Here is a 21,373-nt window from a genome sequence, read left to right as displayed (position 1 = left end):
GTTAAAATACTCTGTTTCAAACGTATAGTGTGATAAAAATTTTTACAAACTTTTTCTGTGTACATTTATTTCCAATTTGACAACCCTGTTGCCATGGCAGCATAACGCTCTAAACCCTAAAACCATTAAATGACAGTAAAAATCATGAATTAAAAAGTTTTAACAGAATAATTAGAGTGCTTTTATAAAATTGTATTATACATTTATTCATTTCTTTTTTTTGTCTGTTGACCAACATTATGCCACATATGCTGTCGATTGACCTTAACTTGTATTAAACCCAGAATATTCCTTTAAGTAAACTGTGGATAAATCCATGCCTAAACAATTTGACAAGTACTCACACATTTAAAGTACACTAACTTTCTTCATGATACTATCTGGGTTTAAGTGCCTGGGCTACAATGGGGATAATGGATCTTGTCAGCTCTACTCCATGGGCTGCTCCTAAGGATTAAACCAGTGACCCTTGTGATAGCAGCCCAGATCCTTCACCATTAATGCCCCAGCACACTTACGGAGAAGTGCATCATCGTTCTTCATTCAGAGCCAATAAGAAGTTCAAAACAGCCGAGCAACAACATACATTCAGCAAACATTCAGATGTCCATCACGCTGCTGTAGGAGGCGTTAAGAGAATACTTAAAAAAAATTGGATGCTCAAGACTACAACTAATATGACATTAAAATGTGTAATAAATGACTTCATGACTCATTCTATGAGTAGAATTCAAAGATCAGGACAAGAATCTGTTTTAACTACTCAATGATTTTAAGTAATATATATGCAGTAGATAGTGTGCAAAAAGTTTTTTACATTCTGAATTCATGGAGCTAATGAGCTAAAACACTATACACGGCCATACTAGGCACCAATTACTCTCTGTTATTGTACTTTGTGATGACATTGGTACTATGACAAAGATGGGTGTATAAAAAGTGTTAATGGTCAGAATACAGACAAAAGAATGATGATAAGAGAGGCATATCTTACTTCAGGCAGCAAAAGAGTGAATGGGCACTAAAGGGTATTTGAGAAGATTTTACATTTACATTAACGCATTTGTCAGACGCTTTTATCCAAAGCGACTTACAGAGCACTTATTGCAGGGACAATCCCCCTGGAGCAACCTGGAGTTAAGTGCCTTGCTCAAGGACACAATGGTGGTGGCGGTGGTGATCAAACCGACAACCTTCTGCTTAACAGTTTAGTGCTTTAGCCCACTACGCCACCACCACACCACTCCATTTTATTCCTTTTGTAGACTAATTAAACAAACATTAGCTGTCAGCCTCAAAGAGGGTGGAGCTCCAGGTCACACCTACCAATAATGTGGACTAATGGCAGTAAGAAATTGTTTATTAGCCAGTAAGAAGTTTTCCTGAAAGTTCATTACAAATCACCAAAACGAATGCAAAAACACCTTTTTGGACAAACTTTGTTCTAAATGACATCACACCCATTCATTCTTTGATTTCGTAGGAAGTTTGCAGGGGCCTTACGTCTATGCCCACTGGTCTATTGGCCTACACAATAAGCCCACCATTTTTGTGAAAACTACCAAGCTATTTTAAGTATTAAGTTTAATGTAGGTCAAGCCCTGCATTGTGACAAATGCCTAGCTGCTACCGGCATTAGCATATCTGTGCCAGAGGCAGTCGCTCTAAGGAGAAATCTATCCATGAAGATTTTGATACATTGGTGAGAACAATATACAGTAGATGCAAGAAATATCACTGCTAACAACAGCTTCAGGAAATAATGGGAATAAACTGTGCACCATTAAAGCTAATTTACTAATATAGGGGAGAATCATCTGGCAATTATATTGCTTACCTAGCCAAAAGTGCCCACCCCCAAATCTCTATGCTGGTTTGCTCCCTAGATATAGACCGGCTCATCTTCAATGTAAGTCTAAGCAATCCAATCACATAGAAAAGTAATAAAACACCTCACATCAACAAGCCACACAATTTGAGGTTTTATTCATGTCCATAGCACAAACTATGCAGGACGAATTACACAGTGAACACTGAGGGTTGCTTAAAAACCTAACGAATAAATCCCTAAAAGCACACTTAAAAATTTAGGCTACCCATTCATATTTTGTTTCTCTGCTGGAATCTGACAATGTGCCATACTACTTTTTCCCCCTATTATGGGAGTGTGGCATCATTGATATGCAGCATGCATATATCCACGACACACCTCAATGGACTGATGGATGCATTTCAGCGATCCACATCCCATTTGACTGCACAAATATCATATCTAGGCTTTTGAAGCTTTTGAAGTTCAAACTATCATTTCTGCCAGAGTGTGTCTGTGCTGAAAATGCAACATCAATGATTGGTTTGTGTTTAATACAGGTATTCAGAAGGTTTTCAGAGATAACAACAACAATCCCATTCCCTCCCTTTTCTCTACTGTAGGCCAATTACCGAACATTAGAAGTTGTGTCTACAATAAACAACGTTCCATTAATCAACGTGTTTCACCATGATAAATAAAGGAGCAGTTGCATGCTTGCATGATGTTTTGAATGCATAAGATCATTAATCAATCGGACAGGTGCTTATTGAGGATGCAAAAGAGGGATGCTGAGGCACTAGCGTCATATGATGAACAGATCCACCCTGGAGCTTTTGACAAGAGAGAAATCAAACTCGTCCTTTATTAGGAACATGTCCTGCATTCTGTACAGCCTGTACACAAAAATAACAAAATTGGCCTATATTTCCTTCCTTATGAAACTAAATGACCACTTCAGAGAGTTTAGTTTTTAACATTTTAACAGGGGCGGCTGTGGCTCAGGTGGTAGAGCAGGTTGGCTGCCAATCGCAGGGTTGGTGGTTCAATTCCCGGCCCACACGAATCCACATGCCGAAGTGTCCTTGGGCAAGACACTGAACCTAGGGCTGGGACGGTTACCGCATTACCGCAATACCGCGGTCACGTGACTCCAACCGCGGGTCTGAGCTTGTCACCGTCGTCACCGCAAAAAAACAAAAACAAAAAAAACATTGGCCTGCACATGTGTGCACGTTGTGTCTAATGACATGGATTCGTTGTGTCTAATGACATGGATTCATTGATTCTAATGATATGGATTATGTCTAATGATATTAGCCTACATGGATTCAAGGTTTTCTAAACAAAACTTATCAAAATATGGAGCAAATCCGACCTTTCGCGAGTTGGGGAGCGCAATGTTCCATGACACATAATAACATTCCATTTGTATTAGAGATGCGCTATTATTAATTAATCCGCAACCGCATCACAAAACTCATCTGTCCGCACCAACGTTTTTTGATACATTTTCAAAACCGCATCCGCGGCGCTGACTGTTTTAAGGTCTGAGCGATGCAAGGCGCTGCTGCCGCGAGGCTAGAAAGCTCTTGGCTGTTCTAGAAAGGAGACTGATCCAATGCAGCAAAGATATTTTAAAGGCTAAAGTCCCTAGTAGGCTATAGCCTATTGGCTATGTTGTATCCCCAGAATATCAGCAGTGAAGTCCGTTTCCGATTGGCACAGGGATAAAAATAAATAAATAAATAGTAACGCACATCGGCAAACCTGACTACTAGGCTACTGTAGCCTAAAATTTTATCATTTTGTTTTGAATTTTGTTTAAAATGCATTTTAAGATTTCTATTTATTTCTCATGTCTGTGAGGCAGTAGGCCTAGCCGCCGAGTTTCGGTTCATTTATGAGAGAGCTCACGCGCAAGAGATCGCATCGGCGCTTCCACGTCCTGCTGCTGATTATATGTCTGCTATATTTGCTTCTTATTTATTAATTCCAGGCAATTAGTTAATGAAACAGTGATTAAAATTAAGATACAATTTATACAAAACTAAATTTTAAGTTAAAGAAAGGCTTTCTACAAAACAAAACTTAATAAAGTGGTCAAAATCATGTCTGACCCATCTTCAATGCGAATGTATCTGAGAATAATCTTAAATAATGAAATCTATACAGTGATTAGTTCATGCCAAATTACTGCTTGATGAAAATTTGACTATTTAAAATTGTGCTCGTTTTTTTTCTTCGGATGTAGGTGACAATATTTAAAGTCTGTCTATCAAAAGCGACTTCTGACGTGTGCGCCAAAGTCTGTCTGTGGGGGGGGGGACTTCTCTGATCCAATGTAATGTATTTAATGCGGTTTACCGCTATACCGCGGTAATATCTTGCTTTTCAACCGCGGTTAGAAAAAATCCATACCGCCCCAGCCCTAACTGAACCCCAAGTTTCTCCCATTGGCAGGCTAGCACCTTGCATGGCAGCTCTGCCACCATTGGTGTATGAGTGTGTGTGTGAATGGGTGATTGGAACACAGCTTTATTAAATTAATATGGGGGGCTGCAGCACTATTGGTACTAGCCAATATTCACTAATCCATCCGGGGCCGTCTGAGTTATCTTGTTCCCCCTTATCAGCTTCAGCAGCATTTGCCATCTCACACTGAGACCCACAGGATCTCTTAATATTCCTCTAGAACTCCAGCTGCACACAAATACACACACACACACACACACACACACACACACACACACACACACACACACACACACACACACACACAAATAAACCAATTAACCTGTTATGCAGCTTATAATTACCTTAATCGGGTATTTGCTGTCTCGAAGTGTAGCAAATGAAACTGGCTCCTGACAGAAGGAATGCAAAGCACAATTATTCAACTCCACCATTTATCAAAAACAACCTCACCCAGCATCTGTATGTTAATCAAAGATTAACCTTTAACAAACACTAAAACCCTCTGTTAAGTGTTTAACTTACTGTAGTTGTTCTTGCTAAGGCAAAACATCACTATGACTATTGCTCATACTTAGGGCTGGAGTATTTTCAACACATATCCAACATGTGATATGCTTGAAAGTTGGCATTTAAAATGAAAAAGGTGAAATTGTATGATCACATCAGTCAATTTTAGACTGGTGATTTTAAAGTGTTCCTAAGCACAAAAGGCTTTTAATCAACAATGCTGGGAAATTTACACAGGCTAATTGCAGTAATCAGTAAAAAAGCCAACAATGAACCTGAAAACTGAAGAGAGAGAGCCAGATCTCATAAAAATTATGTGCCTGTAGGTCTGAGTGATATGGCAAAAAAAATTAATCCAAGTTATTTTCAAACTTTAGAACAATTCACGATTCGATTTTCACCTTTTTAAATGTACTCAAATAAAACGCAACTTCAACATGATTTAAATAACCTGTTCTTTGTTAGAATGCAAGGCAAACAAAAAGGAAATCAAAGTTATTTTCATTACAGGAAAAAAGGATCACACAGATTTAATTGTGATGTCAATATAATTTGTACATTTTGTGGTCTGCAGGCGGAAACATTTTTTTCATTTATTTTGGATTTGTCCCGACTCAACTTGTTTTTGGTCTGATTGCTGCAAGATTGTTAGAGATCATATCATTCCCAGCTTTCAACTTTGCTTTGAAAATTTTCTGCTTTTGTTGGCAAAGTTTAGTATTCATAAATGTAAGTATGGTCGTTATAGACCATTTGTTTTACCGAAGAACAATTTCCAATTTGAGTAACAAGAAAGCTGTAGAGTGTATTGAAATATGTAAACAATTTTATATTTTTATTAAACTGTTTATTTATTTATTTTCCTTTTTTTGTTGTTTGTTTTAATATACCTCTTGACTCTAGATGTAAAAGTTTTGTAAGAATTAATAAAAATTACAAAGAAAATGTCTGACGAAGGGTCCTTAAACAAGCCCTCATAATAAATCTCCAACTGATTGACAAATTCACTTGTGTAATGGATTGCTGTGAACTGTATACATTTACATTTTACATTAACATTTATGCATTTGGCAGATGCTTTTATCCAAAGCAATACGCTTTTATTAAACAATACATTATATTCTAAATCCGCTTTTTGTATTGTCTTATTAATGATGAACTTTTCTGCCACAAGAATGTAATGCATTTTAATTATCTGAATATTTTTATATATATATATAACTTTAAAATATTTAAAGATAACTATGTATTTAATTATATATTGACATAAATATGTATAATCATTATATATTTAATTATTGTTATATAAGAGGCTTTCTCAGCAAATATTTGTATGTGCGATTAATCGTGATGAATTAATCGGGACACCATGTAATTAATTTGATTACAAATTTTAATCGATTGACAGCCCTAGTAAATAGCATTTCATATTTTATAGTAATATAGTATGCATGCGCAGTGCAAGCATGTTAGTGAGTGGTGCTGCTCTGTTGACACATAAGCACACGCAGCCCTTGGTGATTCACTTGCGACTATTTTTAGCCTTCACACAGTGCACAATATTTGAGCACTACTCACAGACCACATCTCAGATGTAGATGCTCAAAAGTTTGGTTCACTTATAATTTGCATTTAGAATGGCACAAGAGGTGCATTTTAAAGAAGCAAATTAAACTACTGTGTACTTGCCTACAAACACACATACAGGACTTTCTGGAGAGTTCAGAATGTCAAAATAAAAGTGTGAGGGTTTAAAAAGTGCACGATTTAAATATATTACTGTTGTATTTAAAAATAATATATTAAATATATTACTGTTGTATTTAAATAATAAGAATATTAATAACAATTTCTTATTCTTATTAATATTATTATTGTCATCATTAGTATTTGTTTACAATTTATAACAATATTTATGTTGAATGGATTCCAAAAAATAATTGTAAATGAAAAGTGGACTGATGAACTAAATTGAACAAAAAAGGAAGTCCAGATGCATGTTGAAATATTAAAAATAAAAAAATAAAGCACTGGTTTCTTTTCTACTGGAGACTTGAAGACTGGAATTACGGTTAATTTTCCTGCAACATTATCCAGTATATTAGTTAGAAATAAAGTGTTTCTCAATAAGCTATACATTTATGTTGAAATAATGTGTAGTTAGAGGTTTGTGTTTCTTTACATATTAAAGAGTACTCCCAATTAGTTCCACACAATCATGTAAAGATATTCCCAGTTATAATTTAATTTCTTAAAAGGGACAATACATATTAATGAACATTTTCACAAATGTAAATATGTCAGATTGTAGCCTTAGGCTAATTTCCATCTGCAGACCCTCTGGCACACATATTCTAAACTGATGCCAAAAAACAACACTGGTATCGGCTTGGGATCGATATCAGGCGATACTGATATTTCCTATATCAGAATCAGAAGAGAAAAAGTGGCATCGGTGCATCCCTAATTAATGTTGGTTATGTATACAAATGCAAAAAAATATCACCTGACCAAGTCATGTGTTATAGTGAAAGTTTAGAAGCCATAAGATCCCATTGTGTGAGGAGCATGGCGAAAAGTGTTTTTGAAGAGATAATGTGCCGTTTTACCCGTGAATTGTGTGCAGTGTTACTAAGGTGATTATCAGGTTGTTGCTTCCACTATGTACAATCACACTTGCAAACAAGAACAGATACACACCAGATCAATCACACTGACCCACCAGCAATCACCTCCCACCACACACTACTAGATTAAAGCACCAGTCAAAATACAGCCAACGCACCTCTCCACTTCCCCCATCCGATATAGACAGTGCTGAGAATTCATGCTGCTAGAAATGAAAAATGTATACAGTGATGTGATCACTTATTTAATCCAAACACAGTCTAAAAACAATGAGCGCAATGCCCCATGAAACTCGATTGGCATGATCCCCATAAACAAGATTATCTTCAACGCTAGCCCTTTCAACAATTAGTAATGACAATGAAAAGCACTGTAAATAAGGAGCTCTGCCAAGCCAGTCTATTAATCAAGCTTAAAAAGGGACAATAGAAGCGATGGCATCTTGCTCTTTCCTCATATAGATCTGCTTAGAACAGAAGAATAGCCCCAACAACAAGAGCTCAAATGGACCAGAGCTAAACAGAGGGCTGTACTTGAACACTAAGCGATCCTGAACTGGATAAAAATGGGTGACCAGGTCAGATTTAGAGCCGAGAGAATCTGTCCTCAAACACCTTCAGAGCTGTTCGCAGAAGCTTCTGTAAATATCTCAACACCATCATATCCTGGTAGACTTGAATCAAGTTTATGCATAAATCCACAGGTGCGTCTACAAAACATACACATATACACCCAGCCACATTTACGTTCTATCCTGACAGTGCATATCTGAGTGGCAGTTGTTGGCTTACCCAACATTGCATTCCTTACCACATGTATTTTAAGGCCAGACTGCAGCTGCCGTGGTTACATGCGTGGCACATATCGGATAGCCAAAACCAGGCCGAACATACAGTGAGCAAATTAATCACAGAGCAAATTAATGTAAAGCTGGAAACTACTGTACATATTCATCAGTGTAGGTTATTCTAAAGAGAAAAAGTATTTTCATATCATTTCACATTGTAAACTTACTCCACCTCTGAAAACAGAGTTCTTTTCTGCTGATGTAATCAAATGTTTGCATGTAAGGTACAATAATATTAAACAATTATAATATATAGGTTAAGCCTATTAGTTCTGACTACATGGCTGAATACCAATTTGCATGCTATTCATCCTAAATAGTATGTTTTCCTCAATTTTTACACTTTGTTTTAAATTAGTGGGTCTAAAATACTGCTTTCTTAGGTTCATTTCCTCAAAGTGGTGAGGCCACAGACTTTATCAGCTTGATGAAAGACACATCAGTGATAAGAATAAGGCACCATCCATTCTCCTGACACTTAGGCATTTAGATGGGCTTGGGGAGAGTGACCCACTGGACTTGGAGCAGTTGCCAAGTACTGAGACTTATTATTATATCACCCTTCTCCTTGACCTTAGGAGACACTCTGATTATTTGGGTTGTCTGCTAAACACATAATATGCATAATGCACAAAACACACACACACACACACACACACACACACACACACACACACACACACCACACACACCACACACACCACACACACCACACACACACACACACCACACACACCACACACACACCACCACACACACCACACACACCACACACACCACACACACACCTATCTTCTAGCAGTATCTGTGATCTTTGTTCCAAGTGGCTGGAAAATAGTTACAGCCAATTCTAGCCACTTCCTGACCGGAAGTCCAGACAGAGTGAGACTAAGAGTAAGGGGAGAAAACGTTGTTTATTCAGCTGCTGCTTAGTGTCAGACTCAATTCAGTTAAGAGTTTGTTATGAAAAGATAAGGAGCATGAGACAAATTCCAGGACTTCTTTACACTGCGGGATGGAAGTGATTTGAAAACCTGCTTTGTGTTCTCTCTGATAAAAGTGATGAAGAGATGATCACCATCTTTAACTCTTCTGCTGGAGTTTGGCAGTGGAATACCTCACTCTATGCCCACCAAAACTTTATTAATCCTTATATTGCTTATATTAATGGAATTCTTCAACCTATTACTTAGTGCTTATATCTTTTTCCCATGACACCAACCGTGCCTTCACCAAAAAAAAAAACAGAAATCAAGGCAAGAAATTTAACTCAAAGCAAGTTCAGACAGTTCATTTAAATGTCAATTAATTTTAATGAGTCGGTTTTCTTGACTGTTCATGTAAATGAATATGTAAATAAATAATTTACATTATGAAGTGAACTATTTAGTTACTTGTTGCCACTAAATTTAGATTCAGTTATATAAAATAGGGTGTGTTCCAGTTTTATAAATGTTTATTAAGAATACATTTATCTGAGAAAAATATAAAAATAAAAGTTTATTAAGTTCAATTTACTTTTGTCACCCTACCCTTACTAAAATTAACCATCATTCTACTAGTACTGTAATTCTACTATTCTACAAGTAACTATGACTGTATTAACCATGGTTCATTATTTTGTGGTTACTATGGTTTTACTACAAATACCATGGTTAAAATATGGTTACTGTAGTGGTGTATTTTTCTTAGGGAATGTCACCCTAAATGTAATATAATAACTACTAGATGAACTATTATTTCTGATTGCAGAATTAAATAATACCATGCGATTGTTTTATACATCTAAAATTATTTTCTTTTTCAAACACATTGAAAATTAAATTTTGTTAATAGCTTGTAGTGAAGCTAAGTACTTTTTTTAAAAGCTATTATTAGCTTGTAGCTTGGGAAGCTACTAGCCTATAATCTCCTACAGTAGAATGAATGTTACTATAATGTGACAGGGCGAAGGGCAAGGCCGGGACGTGATTATACACACCCGGTCCCTTATCAGGCTAATTAAGCCTCAGAGAGGGATATAGGCCACCTGTGGAAGGTGGTAAGACGAGTTTACGGTCAGCTGACCGTCATGTGTGTGTTTGTGTCTTTTGTTTAAGTTCCTCATTAAAATATTATTTATATTGTCAAGTCGGTTCTCGCCTCCTCCTTGCCCACCTAAATCCTTTACACTGGTGCCGAAGACCCGGGAAGTAGGAGGGATACGCCGTAGTAGATGTCTCGCCACTACCATCCACCCCAACAGAGCAGCTGTGGCCGAAGGAACTATTAGGCCACAGCGCTGATGTTAAATACTGTACATTTTAAAAATTATTTTGCTATACATGTGTTGGTCTGTTCCATGATCACATTCAACAGAGACCTGTTTCAGTCTCGCAGTTCTTTTCCCTCTGATTTTCATATGTATAAAAAGCACATTAGGCCCAATTTGCGCGCGCACACACACACACACACACACACACACACACACACACACAGTGCAATCATACAAGCACACACAGTGAGAACAGTATCATCTCAGTCATGTAGAACGCAGACATCTGATTTACTAGCATGTTTGACACGGGTCGTTTCAAGTGGGGCAAAAACAGTATGATATAATGACACTGGCTGAGGAATGGGAATTTGTCCCATCATATCATTGACACTGCATCTGGAAAGCAACTGTGACAGAACAATAAACCTATTGATAAACATGCCTGTAATGTCAACTATACCAAGTTCATATAGGGGAAACATAGACACTGAGAAGAACCACAAGTTAAAACGGTGGCAAGTTGAGGATCAAAGCAAAATCATAACGACAGTTCGGTATTATTACCTTCCTTTTTCTGTCTTAGACTGATCACATGCAAACAAGACCCGAAATTAAATATAACAATATAGCAGCTGGGATGCTTCTGTGTGTAATAAAAAGAAGCTAGAAAGATATTGCCTGTCATGGGCTCCATTATCACAGCAGAGTGAACCGTGGGGGAGTGAAACCCTCAGAACAATGGGGAGCATTAACAGGGCCGCAAAGAGACACAACAAAAACTCCCTTCAGCAATCAGAACTCAACCACAACAGACAATCTATGTATCATGAACTACAGAGGAACGGAGAGGGAAAATGTCTGAGGGAAAGAAAAAGGGAGAGAGTTGAATAAAAAACAGAATTGTCTGTGTTTGAATAGACATTGAAAATGCGCAGTGAAAGAGAGACAGAGAGAGAGAGAGAGAGAGAGAGAGACAGAGCGATTTGGTCAATTCTGTTGGTCAATTCAATGTGACTGAATGGTGGCCAGAACTTTGAAGCTCAAAAAAGTACTTAAAGGCAGCATAAAAGTAACCCAAAAGACTCCAGTGGATAAATCCACATCTTCAGAGGTGATATGATAGGTGTGGTTGAGAAACAGATCAATATTTATGTCTTTTGCACTATAAAACTCTACTTTTACTTCCACATTCTTATTTTGTTTTGGTGATTTTCATTCTTTTGCATTATATATGCTACATTCATTCGCTACCTACTGGGGAGGAAGGAATTTTTATAGTAAAAAGGAACTTCAATTCTGACTTAAAATTTGTTCCTCACCCACACCTATCATAGCACTTCTGAATACATGGATTTAACCACTGGAGACTTTTGGATTACTTTTATGCTGCCTTTATGTACTTTTTTGAGCTTCAAAGTTCTGGCACCAATCTATTTTTTACTAAATTGACCAACAGCGATGAGATGTTTTTCTAAAAAATCTTTGTGTTCAGCAGAAGAAAGAAAGTCATATATCTGGAATGGCGTGACAGTAAATGATGAGAGAATTTTCATTTTTGGGTGAATTTTTCCTTAATGGTTCAGATGACAAAGAGAGTGAGCATTTTTGGGCGATGCGAAGAGATCTGGCAGCTTGCCCGTGTCTCTCTCTCACCTGGCTTACCACCTGGGGTAAAACCTCTATTCTCCATAAAGATAATCCGCTCCCGTGTTTATTATGCCCGGGACATGCTTCGCGTGTAATGAATAAGCATTCACTGCTCCACACAATTAGTTTCTGTGCTAGGATGTGCAGTCAAGCCAAGTTTGTACCTTCTGGAAAATTAAAAATGCATATTTTAGAGAAAAGAGAAAAGAAATGGATAATGCATTAAATGCGTAATTTTATTTACGCATTAAACAGTCAACTATTAACAGCAGACAGAAAGTCACACAGCTTTGGAACAACATGAGTGTGAGCAAATGATAATATAATTTTTGAGGGAACTGACCATTAAAATATTTTTCCGAAGCAAAATAGTGCACTGCCAATAGCTAATTCCTCTTATATAAATGCATACTGTATAACATGCTTTCATGCTGAAATTTGGATTTTAATCTCCAGTGAGCCAATGGAATCCAAAAAGGGATTCTTTTTCATCTACAAACACCACAATACATAAATAAATAATTTTCTCTGTACAATGGCTTTAGCTTTATTTTTCTTTTAGCAGATTTTTTAGGCCAATGATAAACAGCCTGTAGATTCTGTTCAACATAATTTCAATTCTCCTGACTCTGAGACAGCTGCTGGCAAATAACTTCTCATGTAAAGCAAGAATAAAACAGTTACGCACAATCCCCTCTAATATGATTATATGTATATTTTCAAACAACCAGACAGTACAAAGGCAATGTGCTAAAACTGAAGAGTAGACTGGATAAAAACTTTTTTCATTTCTTTCTTTCTTTCTTTTTTTTGCAACATTAATAAAATGACAACCATCTGAAGTTCAAAACTCTATGTCAGATGTAATAAATTAGTTTTTAAAAGCCTGGTGGTGTGGTTTCTCATTAAACTGATTACATTGTATGTGCAAGTGTGTATCAAAACCAATAAGCCAAAACACATACTAAGCCATCTGAACCAAAAGAGAGACAGAGTGAGAGAGAAACAGGGCAAACAGTCATGTGATGTGTGTGTGTGTGTCAAACCAACCTGATGGTTTCTTTTCTACCTCTATGGCAGTTTACTACCAACTAATACCTATATAGGTGCTACAACAACCACAGATTACAACACTCAACAAGGTTGTAGGAACTGGGTCCTGCAGGTTGCAAGACTTACAAATATAAGGCTGAACTCAGTGTTAGCCATGAACTGAGTTACTTAGCCAGCGGAGAACAGTTATACGGTTATAAAAAGCTCACCACATGTGCCTTTTCAGACACACAGACACTGCAGTGTTCCAAACAGAGCACCTAGTTGGCATTTGAGAGTTTTCAGAGACCAGCTTTCACCTAAATTGCTGCTAGGGGTGTAACTGTATGACATTTCCATGGTATGATAGCAGTCACAAAATGACCACGGTATTACGGAATCAACGGTATTGAGGTGCTTTGATAATATTATTAGAAGTTTAATATTTGATGTAATGAATGAATACAACAGACACATTGTTTTACTCACAGAATAAAAGCTGTTTATTTGTGCACAGCATAGAGTTACAGATATTATAAACAGATATGACTTAGTCATGTTTCTTTCATGAAACATAAAGATAATATGAGAAACTGTTACACGTGTTTATTTAAAGCAAATTCTCCAATTTTCCTCTCTCATCCTCGTGGTGGCATAGTGACTCGCCTCAATCTGGGTGGCAGAGGACTAATCTCAGTTGCCTCCATGTCTGAGACCATCAATCCGTGCATCTTATCACATGGCTTGTTGAGCACGTTACCGTGGAGACGTAGAGCGTTTGGAGGTCCACGCTATTCTCCAAGTCATCCACGCACAACTCACCACGTGCCCCACTGAGAGCGAGAACCACGCATTATAGCGACCACGAGGAGGTTACACCATGTGACTCTACCCACCCTAGCAACCGGGCCAATTTGGTTGCTTTGGAGACCTGGCTGGAGTCACTCAGCACGCCCTGGATTCCAACTCACAACTCCAGGGGTGGTTGTCAGCGTATTTACTCACTGAGCTACCCAGGACCCACAACAGCCTACTTATTATGATTATATACCATTTTATTATACACCATATGCCACTATTTACAGCAAGTGTTCTGTACCATACCTTCATTTGGTAATTTTATTCTTTCTTATTAATTTGCACAGAATTTCATTAAATATTAGTATTAATTTCTGCATGTGATGTGTGTTTGGTTAGTTAAAAAAATTGTGTTCTTTTACTTTGTACTTCTGAAGTAGTTTTACCTGTTCTAATAATCTACAGTTGATACTTTTGCATTTTTAAGCGTTACGCGTTTCAAAAACTAGACTTGTTTATTTGAACAATTTATAGGTGTACTTTAAGTTTGGGGGCCCCAAAATGCTAGGGCCGCCCTGATGAGTGCTTAAATCTGTTTGCTGCATTTGTGAATGTGATGGAAAGCATAAAATAACTTTAGCCTACTTAGTCATTACAAATAATGTAAAACTACATTGAATCTGGCGTTTTTATGACACAGGCGCTATAATTTAATATCCTGTATGCTGTATTTCCACTTACATTCATAAATTCCGTGGGATGGTTCTGACAGAGATGGTGCTTCGGTTTGAATTGTTTCCCGCCTGAGCCGATACTTTTTTGTGACAAACTTTATAGACTGGGTAACCATCAACATTGATGGTGCCTCGTGGGACTTTAACATCCCCAAAGTAATCCCAGACAGTGGACTTCAACCGCTTTGGTGCTGGAAATAAAAGGGTCAGGCTCGGACATGTCTGTATGATGCGCTCGTGCTGCGCTCCAGAAAAGTTCTGAAAAAAAACATTTGCCTTTAACTTCATGCAATACCATCAATGAGAAGACTTCAACGGTATTATAGCTGTCCGTTTTAAAACCGAGGTCCATTGTGAAACTTTGAAACGGTTACATCCCTAATTGGCGCACTAGATTTGTAGAATGAATGATTCTACATTTTCCATCTTAAGGATTGTAATAGTGGCCACACTCAACCATATGCGCACCGTCTGGCATTAGAATTGGCCACAGTCCCATTATGATGTTCTTTTAATGTACAAAATTCCTCCCCATATGTGTGCTCTCCAGTAACTACAGGGACATGGAGCCTCTCTCTCAGCCACTCAGATCTTCTAACCTCCATACTGTTCCAATTCCAGGCAGAACACACACACACACACACACACACACACACACACACACACACACACACACACACACACACCTCCTCCTTGTGCCCAGAATAACCCTTTGCTTCCTGTTAATCTCTGTTGAACAGGTGCTGCTATTTACAGCACACACACATTCATCCAGTCCAATGGAGGAATGAGGGATAGGGACAAAGAGAGTGTGTGAAAGATGGAAAGTCCTTTAATTATGTAAATAGTAATAGCTATGTAAATAGACAGAATCTTGATGCCCACAAAACATTCATCACTCTAGCTTTCATGATATTAAACTATGCACATCAAACCAAACAGAATGGAAGTGACAGTCAAACATACAGTTCACACGGTATATTAGAAGAATAGAACGTGTATATGCAATGTGTAAACACTGTAAAAAATTCCATAATATTTACGGTAAAAGACTGTAAAAATTCTACAGTAAAAAAAGAATTTGTTAACGGGTAGTTAACTTAAAAGTTTTTAATATATATTTAAAATGACAATACATGTAGTTTTACGGTAAAATTTAAAAAGTAGTAAAAAGTACATTTTACTGGTAAAAATTTACATTATGTTTAACAAGAGAGAGTACATGTAATTGTTACTGTAAATTATCATTAAAATTATGGTAAAAATCAATAAACGGGTGTTCCCAGAATTCCCCGCTTGACCCATCACCTTTTATTATATTTTATGGGAAAAGTTGTTTCTTATTATTTTTAATATAGTCATGTACTTTGGGGTGTTCTGTGTTATATTTGATGTAGTATAGTGAACGTTTATTGCATTATTTTAATTTCACATGTGTTACCCTGATGGTGTTTAGTGTTTGTGTGAGTGACACTGAGCACTCTCTCTACACTTTATTGGTCATTGTTCCTGGAAGAGCCAATATTGATGAACTTCATGCCATCATGTGCCCTTTTGTGATTAGTATGATTAACAATAACATATAAAGTGTAAAGCAGATTTTTACAGTTTCAGAAGGTTAAAATATCAAGTTTATCATTTAATATTATAAATGACTGTAATGCACTGTAAAATATACAGGCATAAAAAAATTACTTCCCGTAAAGCCTGAAAAGTTTTTGGCATATTTTTACACTGAAGTTCTGGCAACCACAGCAGCCAGTTTTTTACCATAAATTTAACAGGATTTTTTTTTATACATTCAAAGTTAAATAGTGGTTTGTCCTCTGCTTCTAGAGATTTCAACAGATTAAACAACAGTGTGACTCAGAAAGCAACACATACAGTAAGCAGCAAGTAAAACTCTGAAGATTGCATTACTTCAGCCATGTTTAGAAACAAAAGTGTATATAAAGTGTTCCAAAGCTACAGGCTACAATCCTGAAACCCTTGGCCTCTATGACTCAGAGACAGTGTCAATATTGTACTGGTAATCTAACATAATGTTGGGTAAAGTATCTAGGTTGAGACCACCAAAATAAATAAAACACACACACACACACACACACACACACACACACACACACACACACACACACACACACACACACACACACACACACACACAAACACACACAAAAAAATACTTACTGTAGTTACATACAGGTCACATACAATACATTTCTAAGCATGAACCGTATTTTGCTAGAACAGAAATGTTTTGTTCTAATATAATATATTCTTCATATTTCAAGATGTGCAATTATAAAAGAACATCAAAACACAGGAAATACATCCCTTTGAAATTTTTATATTAATTTTCATCTAAATCAATGCTGCCTGGATATCATTTTGCATAATGAACCCATATTCTCATTAAACAAAGCCCAAACAAGAGCCATACTAACAATGCATAAAAAAGCATATAAACAGCAAAAATGCCCACTGCAATTAGTGCAGCATGCGAGCTGATCACCTCTTGAATGACGAGAGAACAAAAACTGAGATGAGATGGAATGGACGAGGAATAGACATAATCTCTGTATATCTTTCTCTGTCCTACACTTCCTCTCCTTATATCTAATCTAATCATTAAAAAGTGTCTGACACATTTCCCCAAATAAAAATGGTAGGAAATCAGTTGGGCTGCAGCAGTAATGACTGCTCAGTGAAATTCTCTCTAAACGTTAGTCTCGAAGAGGAACTGCCTTTGTTCCATGAGGAGTTGCTGATAGATAAGAGTGAGTGAGTGAGTGAGTGAGTGAGTGAGTGAGTGAGTGAGTGAGAGAGAGAGTGAGAGAGAGAGAGAGAGATTGTTTACTTTAGCCCTCATGAGATCACCTCATTTCTTTCCAGCAGACAATGATTGACCTCCTGGAGAGGAATGATGAACAACTCAAAAAATTCTAAAACTCATGTTAAGTTCAGGCGAACTGGGCACAATAAACTCTGTTTAACATAAAAAGTGTAGAACGGGGGTCAGCAACCTTTTTTACATGGTGAGCCATTTTTAAATTTCCTGGACAATAACTATAAATATAATATATATATATATATATATATATATATATATATATATATATATATATATATATATATATATATATATATATATATATATATATATTAGGGCTGTCAATCGATTAAAATTTTTAATCAAATTAATTACACTGTGTCCCGATTAATTAATCGCGATTAATCGCATTTAATCACACATACAAATATTTGCTGAGAAAGCCCCTCATATAAATATAATTCAATATATAATGATGAAATAATGATACATTGTTATCTGTAAATATTTGAAAAAATTATATATAAAATAAAAAAATATTCAGATAATTAAAATGCATTACATTCTTGTGGCAGAAGAGTTAATCATTAATAAGACAATACAAAAAGAGGCTTTAGAATACAATGTATTGTTTACTACCATATTACTGATCATAAACCAATCACTGTCATACAGTTCACAACAATCCATTTCACAAGTAAATTTGTCAATCAGTTCTAGATTTATTATGAGGGCTTGTTTAAGGACCCATCAATTTACATATGTGTCAGACATGCTTGTGTAGCGTCATAAATATAAAAATTTTAGGTCACTGTGTCAAGTTAAATATAGTTTAATATTTAGAACACATCTTGAGATCCCTTAGTTCGGATTTGCGCTCCAAGTGTTTTGAACACAAGAATGTAACTCATGTTTGTGTTGTTGCTGCTCAAGGGTGTTTTTCTTCACTGTATAAACTGCACATTGCTCACACAGCTGAAGTTTCAATTACTGCCCTCTGGAGTAAACAGGTGGTACTACAAGCTGCATTTCTCAGGAATCTTCAATATAACAGTTCTGGGACATTGCGATTAATGGCGTAAATTTTTTTTTAACGCATTATTTTTAGTCAAAATAATCGCACTGAATTAACGCGTTAAATCGACAGTCCTAATATATATATATATATATATATATATATATATATATATATATATATATATATATATATATACACACACACATATATACATAAAAACAAGTGCATAGATGTGATTTTCTGAAGTTTATTTAGCATTTTTCCTAATTTAATTGTTTATTTTTCATTACAAATGATACTATCAGCATAACTGTTTGAGTGAAAATGTTATATTATTATCAAATAAAATGTATATATAATCATAATCCTGCATGTGAATTTTCACAGAGCATCATAAGTGCTTTAAAACCTGTCCTTTTGTACAAAACGAGTTAACAAAGTTAATGTCACAAATTTGCTTATTTGATTACTGATCACGAAATTGTGTATATATAAAAATATGTCTTATATTATGTAATACACTTTCAAAATCACACAGAGGGGTAAATTCATAGCACGTAAGCAACAACAAGAGAGAAGCAGACTATTTTGTTTATATGAAGTTTTCGCACCTGCATTCCAATCTACATCTTGATGTAATCCTTCATGATCACGCAACATGTTTTCATCTGCTGAATGGGAATCTAAATGCTATTAAAATGTGAGGAGACTCGCACTGCACGTGCAAGTCATTCGCACATCACAAGCCGATCAGCCGTTTAGCCCTTTTTGGTGAATTGCACCTGCAAAATCCTAAAGCTTTACTTTCAGGTTTTATTTATATTTTGAATAGACTTCCCATGATGTGGGTTTATGTTTTCTCTTTTAATCGTTTAATGTAATTTTGAGTGTGACTATGATTTAAGGAGGGTGTACCTGTATGCTGGGTTGGAAATCTCAAGGATTAACAGTGATGTTTTCCTTATTACATCATGCATTGTTCTGAAAGCAAAAATAAACAAATGAAACACGGAATGTAGGCTGTTATCCGCACAATGACCAAAGCAAAGTGGGGGCGTTTACTCGCACGATTTGCCAAAAGTGAAGCGCTACCGGCATGTGATGCGTTAATGGATTGCACAAGTCTGAGTATACTGCAGTCTCATTACATTTTAACTCTTTGTTTAGCCTCCCATTCAGCTGATGAAAACACGCTGCGTGATCATGAGGAAGGATTATGTAGATTGGAATGCAGGTGCGAAATTTATATAAATGGTCAACTTCTCTCTCGCCGTTGTTGGCGTGCCAGTGGTTACCCATCCGCGTGCCACTATTTATAGGTTGTCGACCCCTGGTGTAGAAATTTTGTTTTTCTCAATTCTGACATTCTGTAAAGTTCTTCACTGCACAAAGAACAGCCTCAGCTCTACTCAATAAGACGTCATTAAATATAAATAATAATAATAATAATAAACAGAAAAGGACTGAAGAAAAAATGCCAAGCTTTAGTTTGCCAGTTTTTTGGGGGGGTTTTGTGTGTCACTGTGTTTATGGGTCAGAGGACAAACGGCAATTAAAATAAATTTCTGCTGGCACACAGCAAACATTCTGACCCTAGCAAACGGGCCAGCATTTTATTCAGAATCATTCATTGACAAAGAGATGACATATCAATATACAGTTCAAATATAAAACACACATTCAAAATCTGTTTTAATTAGACCATAAAGAAAACTATATACATCATCTAATCATCTGTCTTTCCAGAACAGCATATTATCAGACAAGACGCATAAGATAAACTTATTCCACTTGGGCACCTTTATCTGTAACTTCACAATATTGACTAATCAGTAATCACTGCTGCGCTTTCCCTAACAAATGCTAATATATTAACATAATTAAGAGCCATTTTTAGCAAAGCCTTTATGAGGGATAAGATACAATCTTAGGAAGAGAATCACTCGTTTGACGTTTTAATACCTCAGACACACTCTCCTCATGGGTATGCTTCAGAATAGTCTGTGCTTTTAGTAAACCTTGACAGCCTCTTGGACACGAGTGAGCAATTTTCCTTTACAGTGTGCAAAGAGCAACTAGTGCATTCTACACTTTTGTCGAATTTAATTAAGTGGATGTATAATGTTAAGGTTTCTTGCACCAAAAACAAGACACGATTTTCCATTTTCCAGTCCAAAACCCAAACATTTCACTTATGTAGTCTCAGGAGCTCAGAACCAATGTGAGATCAGATGTTATGATGGATATAAAAGGAGGTAAAATTTCCAGTTCCATCCTCACTTTCAACAATGACAGCCAAGTTGCTGCAAAAGAAAGGGGGGGTCACTGTCCGTTTATGCATATCACGGCGCCATTTTGTGGTCCGTTCTGCATAATTTTGCTTATCGCAGCCCATATGGCACGTTTCGTGGCCGAACCACCAGCCCGCTCGGTTCTCCTGATGGACATTCCCCCCTGATCGGCCCAAAAGTGCGTCGGCCCACCGGGAAAATGCCCGGTATGCCAGATTACAAGTCCAGCCCTGATTCCAAACCATTATGAATTTATTTTTTCTGTGGAACACAATAGGAGAAGTTTGGTAGGATATACAGTCTCAGTCACCATTCAATTCCATTGTATGTTAGTCCCTAACATTATGTGTAACATCTACTTTTATAATTCCATGAAGGAATGAAAGTTAGGCTATTCAGTTTTGGAGCAATATGAGGATGAGTAAATTATGACATAATTACAATTTCTGGGTGAACTATCCCAGAAATTGTAAATGTAAAACTGAAATTTAAA

At 36.6% G+C, this 21,373-nt stretch overlaps 1 protein-coding gene across 1 annotated transcript in view; it reads right to left on the bottom strand.

The window, feature by feature from the left end:
• The window catches only part of LOC127634431 (palmitoyltransferase ZDHHC8B), an 84,197-nt gene that overhangs the window by 14,893 nt on the left and 47,931 nt on the right, over nt 1-21,373 (bottom strand). The gene's annotated exons all lie outside the window — the stretch shown is intronic.

Source organism: Xyrauchen texanus, chromosome 4 (assembly GCF_025860055.1).
Source record: "Xyrauchen texanus isolate HMW12.3.18 chromosome 4, RBS_HiC_50CHRs, whole genome shotgun sequence".
Classification (NCBI taxonomy): Eukaryota; Metazoa; Chordata; class Actinopteri; order Cypriniformes; family Catostomidae; genus Xyrauchen; species Xyrauchen texanus.
The sequence above is the reverse complement of the archived record's forward strand: the minus strand, read 5'-3'. Positions and strand labels throughout refer to the sequence as shown.